The sequence below is a fragment of the Triturus cristatus genome, chromosome 1_2 (assembly GCF_964204655.1).
Source record: "Triturus cristatus chromosome 1_2, aTriCri1.1, whole genome shotgun sequence".
NCBI lineage: Eukaryota > Metazoa > Chordata > Amphibia > Caudata > Salamandridae > Triturus > Triturus cristatus.
In genome coordinates, this window is record NC_140580.1 from 754,148,519 (window position 1) to 754,156,281 (window position 7,763).

At 45.2% G+C, this 7,763-nt stretch overlaps 1 non-coding gene across 1 annotated transcript; it reads right to left on the reverse strand.

The window, feature by feature from the left end:
• Nucleotides 1–6,540: 6,540 nt before the first annotated feature.
• On the reverse strand, nucleotides 6,541–6,614 carry TRNAA-GGC (transfer RNA alanine (anticodon GGC)). Its single transcript has one exon. It is a non-coding gene; the product is annotated as a tRNA-Ala (tRNA).
• Nucleotides 6,615–7,763: the final 1,149 nt, after the last annotated feature.

The following is a 7,763-nucleotide window of genomic DNA, read 5'->3' on the forward strand; positions in this document are numbered from 1 at the left end:
TCCAACACCGTGTCCCAAACGATGAAAGACACCTTTATTCAGATCAGAGAGGAGACTGGAATGTTTTAAGTTTAATCACGATACGTTCAACAAATTAAGCAGCATTTGCAAAGCCCGGTTTCTGTTTGTAAAGTGCCCATCAGAGTTAGTGCCACAGATGACATTGCTTTGCGGCCTTCCTTTGAAGGGGGCGGGGAGTGTAATTGACATGGATGCTTGTGAGCCTTATGGGGAAAGTCGAAAAAGTACCGTCTGTGCATGGGCCGGACACTCGGCAGCTTTTCTTCAGTAAGAAATGCGCTTTCAAAGGGGAAGTTTTCACCCAAAACAGGATCTGCGGCCATCATCACTTCCTGGGTGTACATTCATCCACTCAGAGTGCTTCAGATTTTCATTGTGTCCTTGCGCATTCAGTGTGCTCTCTCTCTCCCAAGTGGGTGCCTTAACACACTCAATATGCCCTCAACCCGTACATGTACTTTCACCTCGTAACTATACCTTCACTACTCAAGTGTACTTTTAATTCCAGAGTCCCCTCATCACTTATGCATCCTTGTCAGTTCTTCCTCACTGGCTCTCATCATAGACTCCTCACTCCCAAGTGTGCTTTCAACCTCCCCAGTGGCCCTTTGTCAGCTGAAAGATCTCTCACCCCCTCAATGTGCCCATTCCCTTAAATGAACCCTCATGTCCATCGTTCCCTGTGTGCCATTGCTGCCTCACTGTGCCATCACTCCCTCAGTGTCCTCTCTTCCTCAGTGTGGTTTGATCGTATCAGGGTTGACTCATCTTTTTAGAGCACCATCTCTTCCTCGGTGTGCTATTACAACTCTAGTGTGCTCACTGCTCACCCCCCCCACACACACGTTTTGCCCTCTCTTCCTCGGTGTGTTTTTAAGCCCATAGCATGCCCTCACCTCAAAGCTATGTCCTCTCAATGTGTTTTTACATCTCTAATGTGTCCTCACCTCCATGCTATGCCCTCTCAGCCTCACTGTGCCATCACTTCCGTGGTGTCCTCTTTTCCTCAGTGTAGTTTGAACTCATCAGGGTAGCGTCACATCAGTGTGCTATTATGTCCCTATTGTGCTCAACCCCCCACCCCCCCACACTAGGCCCTCTCTTCCTTGGTGTGTTTTTATGCCCCCAGAGTACCCTTATCTCCATGCTAGGCCCTCTCTTACTCAGTGCGCTTTTAAGTTATTAGCGGGTCCTCACCTCCATGCATGGCCCTCTCTTCCTCACTGTGCTTTTACGTCCACATTATGCCCTGTCTACTTCAGTGTGCTTAATTTAAGCCGGTGGGTTCCGATGGGACCCACCAGCACTCATTTTTGGGGACCGGTACTTACATTTGTTTTATTTAACACACACCAAGGGGACAGGAAAAGGAAGAGAAAGAGAGAAAAAGACTGTAAAGGGAGAAAGCAGGAACCTGCAAGAGTGACATAAAGTGGCAGGGAGTATTTGGAAGTGGATTATAGACAACTGAGGTAAATTCAACACTACACAGCCTTCGTATTTCACCCATAGACTATTCATAGCAATGCTGGAGCAAGACGCTGGGCACCGGCACTCATTTTTTTCTACAAATTGAGCACAGGAATGGCTTCCATTCATATTGTCTTCTCCATAAAGGCGGTTAATAAAGCTTTAGTGAGATGTCAACAGGGAAGCTCCTGGGCCCCATGGTGGCCCTGTAGACATCTATAAACATTTCCCTGAACTATGGGTACCCCTACTCACTAAGGTCTGTAATGCAGCGTGTTTGGGTAGTATTCCACCCTCCTGGACAGAATCACTAATAATTCCAATCGTCGACAAGTGTTCTAACAATGACCCTAAATGCTATAGACCAATATCTTTGCTGGATTCCTCAGGCAATATAATAAGAAGGATTCTCCTTGAAAGATTGGAGCAGTGGGCTGAGGATAACAGTATACTGACATGAGTGCGCAATATGGTTCAAGAAGAGGATTGGGGACTGGGGAACACTGCCTCAATTTAGAGCTCCTAATGGGGAAGTATACTTAGGCTAAAGCCAGTAATTTGTACATGTGTTTCATGGATTTAAGTTGTGCATTTGATACGGTTAATCATAATAATCAATGGAAATGCATGACTACCTTGGGGACCCCGAAAGACATAATTTAATAACTTGCCGATATGGATAGCAATTTGACAAGGAGGGTATGATATGGACTGCGGGGAGAACTAACTAGACTATTCAAGATACAACAAGCATTGGCATAGCCAATAGGTCTCGCCTTTGGGACCTTGTAAGTGTTTAGCCCGAGCTATTGGCTTTGCCAATGTCTTTAAGCTGTGTTGTGCAGCAGCGTGCCTGCTGTGCAGCATGTTGAAAAGTTATAATAAAGTTTAGAAATGCACTAACCCCCTCCCACACACCAGTAGTAGCTACAATTTTTTAAATATCGTTTTTGTGAGGTATGTTCATTTAAACCTTTTTAAGTTTTTCCAAACAACAAAATATATTAAGTTTAGAAAAACAAACAGATAAGGCCTACAAAGTGACCCCCGAAACAGGACTTAACGCACGATTTGTAATTGGCATAGATGCCCTAAGGCAAAAGTATGTACTTTACAAAAGAAAGTAAAACGAGAGTTGGAGCTATTGGTCCTGTAAATGTAAATGTCTTTTACCTATATGTTATCATGTGGAGTGGATGTATGGTGTGTAGTGGAATTATGTGGTTAGTTGTGGGGTTGTCTGGCGAAGATTTGAGTGGGTGGAGTGGATTTGTGTAGAGGAATTATGTGCATAATCATTATGTGGTGTTGAAGGTATTGGAATTATGTGGAGTGGTATTGTGTGTCATGGAGTTTAAATATGTGGAATGGTATTTTGTATTGTGCGTTGTGGTTGCTGCTTGGCCACGGCTCACACCCCAGTCAACCAACAGCACAATTTCTTACAGTTGGCCACCAAGAATAGCACATCTGAGTGGCATAATCTTAATACACTTATATTGAAAAAGACAATTCATAAGACTAGCACAAAGGGGCAAAAAGGAACTTTACAACCCAACGGGCGGCAAACAGAATAACTACAGAAAACGTAGTAAAGTGGAAATTTCACAGTCACGTTATTAAAAATGACAAATGAGCAATAAAATACCAGGTTAAGTTACAAGTGTTGAGACAGCATGTAAGACTAAGGTGGAAACTGGCCAGCAATAGTGCAGAGCGGATCATGGTTGTAGAGAACAAATAAATGACTACCACGTGCCGTGAGAACCAGTGCTTGAAATGGAAAAATAAAAGTGCAGGTACTCTGTAACAGAGTACCTGCTTGTTTCTGAAAAGTGACGGTACTCTCCAATTAAAAGTGTGCATTTCTCTTGAGAAGTACCGGTACTCTCCCTCTCAAAATAAAAAAGTGCCGGTACTCCGTACCGGACAGTACCTGCCCATTTAAAGCACTGGTGAGAACATTTCCAGCACAGGAAGGACATTGATATTTGTTTTCCAGGAACACCCTCACTCCCACTATGCTCGGTTTCTTTTGCACAAAACCGCCCCAGCCATGCCAGCTGGCAAACAAAACACACACAAAACAACCTCCCGCCCAGCGGTTCTCTCTGTGTAGGTGGACCAGCCACCACCGGGGCAGCAATCCTTGCCTCTGCAATCCCAGACATTTGTTGACTGTAGCGCCAAGTTCCAAACAAGCCTCTGATCCTTTCAAGGCAATTCATTGGGATCGTGTGTTCCGAAAAGTAAATTTGGCCTCCTTAGTACCTAAATTTACATTGGTGGGATAATCCTACACTGAACTCTATGTAGATCACTTATTACGCTCACTCACGCAACGTCTTAAAATATTAGTGTCTTAAAATATTATCTAAACTGACAGTTTCCCAGTCGGGCACTGGTGAGGTCAGGGCCGACATTTTGCGTGGGCGAGCTGGGCGCAGGCCCATGGCGGTAAACTTTAGAGGGGCGCCCAGAGCTGTGTGCTTAAGGTTTTGCAGACAGCAGCACCCCTCTCATGTTGCTCCAACCTTGTCTGTGTCTCTGCGCTCTCGTTTCTGACAGGTTTGCCATTTGAAAGTCGTTTTAATCCTTCATTATCACGCCATAGACAAGGTTTTTAACACCTTGCTAGCTCCCTTCCTTGTCCTCCCTCCACCCTCTCTCCCCGAGGCAGCAAAGCTCTGGGTGATTTAAGTGAGCTGGGGGCGGGCCGGGGGCGGTCCAGAGACGGTCATGTTCAGGGGCTAGTCCCTGCTCAGCCAGGGACCGACCAGTGAACACCCAGGGCCCCACCTGCTGCCTCACTGTATTCACCTACATCAGCATGGGCGCAAGTTTCTGTCAACCTAGGGCGCTCTCCTAGCAAAGGCCGTCTCTGGGCGCGGTGGATTGTCAACTCAGCATCGCCAAGCGCTTCATCATGGCAATTCATGTACCTGCACTGAGCGAAAACAGCACAACTCCAACACGACAGGTAAACACTCACCCTACGTTGCTGCCAGAGTCTGTCTGAAAGGAGCAGGACTGTGCGCCAAGATGCAGCTTGCCGAGTGTGCGCCCAGAAGACGTGTGAGCGCCTGTCTACTGAAGTTAGCGGCCTTTGGCCTTATCCGTACAGTGAGTTGTCTGTCTAGTTACTCAGAGCAATAAAGGTAGACAGTCACAAAACAAATACAAGTATTTGCATAATGTCACCGGAGCGACCGCTCGACAATTCCCACAACCCCAACATCTCCCTTCTCACAAGATTGTCAAAATAATGCTGACTGACGTCAGTGTCAGTGGAATGTGTGGCAATCCCTAGACCCACAAACTACCCTTGAAAGGGCAGGAACATGGAGGCAGAGCCTTGGCAGCCAAGGATCCTGACTTTGGAGTACCCTGGACCATCCAACTAAAAACAAGCAGCAATGAAAACAAGTGGGAGGGGTGGGGGGGAGTGCGGCCGCGAGCAAGGACACGCAGGGTTTACCTTGCGGGAGCGAGCACGATAATTGCTAACAGATGGTGCCGCTCGGTCCCGCAAGGGAATCGCCAAACGTGCACGCGTTGCCATTTAAAGCAATGCAATGCGTGCACGTTTTTGGCCTCAAAACCGAATCGATTACAAGAGATCTCCTCTTATGCAGCGCATGCGCGCTGCATAGGCGAGACCTAAAAACACAGCAGGGAAGTATGCCTAGGTCAATTGTTCGTGGCAAGTTAGTTTAAATACGTGGAAATGCTGGAGGGTCTGCCTAATGAGAGTGAACTGCTGTTCTGTATTTGATGAAAGATTCCATTTGCGTATCGTTCTGAGTATAACTGAAAACCACAGACAAAAACTCTAGCAGGCTATGTAGCACCTTGGTAATTGGCAATAAATACTGCTAAGATCTGTATAAATAGAAGCAACCGCTGATAGCTTTTAAATTAAGTATTTTTTAATAACATGACTTAAACACATTGGCAGAGCCAATAGCTCTGGCTAAACACTTACAACGTCCCAATGGCGAGACCGATTGCATTGCAAATGCTTGTTTTTATGACCTCGCCCTTTACACCCCAACATTACTTTTGGTCTACCCACAACATTATCATGTAAGTGAAGTTGTAACCATCTGTGCTCTGAAGCTGAACTTACACTGCTGCTGCCTGTGCTGTGCCTGTTCTTGAGATAATGTCAATTGAACCTCTTCTGCCTGTGCTGTAACAACGTTACTAATTGGAGGTTACCCTGGTGCTGCCAGTGCTGCTCCAGTTGGTTGAAGCTTGCACTACTGCTGCCCATACTGTACTTCGATGTAAGTTAAGGTTGGGAAATGTTTTCACTAAACAAAGCCAAACTGATTGGCTTTTTCAATTGGTCTTTGAAAGTCAAAGATACTCGAGTTGGTGATACAATGCATTCTCAATTTAACATCAAAAATAATTAAATCGTTTATTTACCAGGCGTAGTTAATTAAAACCATTCCATGACTAAAACAACACTCAAAAAGACGCCTGCTGGCAATAAAATACAACATAAAATTTAACAATCACATGTATAATTCTTGCATCTCTAGAGTAATAAAGTGTAGCGCGAGTATTTCCTAAACCCCACTACCCAACAATCTCTGCCTAAATTCATTTGTGAGTCGATTAGATCATCTGCAGTCATCGAGCAGTTAAAGTGCATATGGCGCAGTGCAAACTTGCAACTTATTGAGCCGTAGAAAGGGCACGTTTTAAAACTGAGCAATGCATCTAGAATGGAGGCTTGTAGTGCAGATGGCAGAGCCAGTAAAATGCAGTTACTGATAATCCAGCCGTAGGTCAAAATCGTTTCTCGGGCCACTTCTTTTAAATTATTTACAGTCGTTTAAGTGCATATGGTGTTGTGCACACTTAGAACGTATTAACTTATTAAGCAATAAAAAAGCCCCTTATTTAAGACATGTTGGTGCCTGCGAAATAGACGCTTTTGATACAGATAGCAGCATCACCCCCACTGTTGCCCACTTAAACCCAATTGCTGCCATAGCCAACACAGATTAAGTGCAAGTAATTTGTCTGGAAAAAGTAAGGCACTGCTGAGATTCGAACTCAGGATCTCCTGTACGCCAGACAGGCACTTTAACCAACTAAGACACAGCGCCACCTGTGCAACTTGTTTCCACTTTATCCTATTTTCTGTTGTAAATGTCATGTGCTGTAGTTTTCGGTACTCTAAAGTCTTGCTATTTTTCACCTGTTCCCAACAAGAAGATGGAGAGAAAAACCTGATACAGGAATTGAAAAATTACAAAATGGCTCATGAAAAGTTTATATCGGTACAGATACATATTCGTATTCGTTTGTAATATTTTGAAGCATGAACACCATGCACTGGTGGATGAAGTGCTTTACATAGAGGAAAGTACGAAATGTAATTGAAAGAGAAATGTTATAAAGATCACCAAAATGTACAAGACACGTATATGAACGTCTACGTAACCTCTCATGGCCACTAGGCGCCCTCCCTGTGCTGTGCAGAGGTCACTGCCACATGCTCTATCTTTAAAGCCCTGGTGTGCTCACAAAGGTATGAAAGTGTTTTGGATGTTTTTTTCGATACATTGTCTTCGTCTCCAAAGATAAAAACTACAAGATATTTTTTTGTGCAGTTTTATATAGCGCCAACTCGATCTGAAGGTAAGGGAGCGCTTTACATGAGCACCAGTTGCGTTGCAGGCGTCACTTTCTCACCAAAGAACACATTTTAGTTTTCCCGGTACAGCCGAGGAACCCATCAGGCAGTCTCAGAAAGAAGGTGGGATCTGTTGTCGTGGGACCCCACGAGGTAAACAGCCCTTGAAGTGCAGGTTGAGAGTCCCATGAAAACACGGAGGAGGCTGGTGTTAGCAACTCTTGTCAGCTGTAACGATTGAAGCATCCACCCCTGCGCCAATTACAATCATTGTCAAACACCAGCCACACCATCACATGGTTATTTACCAAAATAAACAACACTCCTCACTCTGGTGTGCCACTTTAACCCCTTCAGCGCGGCGCGGATTTCCGCGCCACGCTGAAGATTCCGTGCGCGGGCGGGGCCATGACGGAACGGTTCCGTCATAAGCACAGCCCAACCGACGTGCATGACAGAACCATTCCGTCAAGCGCGTCGAAGGGGTTAAGCATCCTGCACTGTGAATATAGCTTTTTTAATGTGGAGACCCTACAAAGGAAAAGGGAGTAAAACAAACTGGCCAATACGGGGATCGAACCCTCGTCATTGCTGTTATTAGCACCACACTCTAACCATC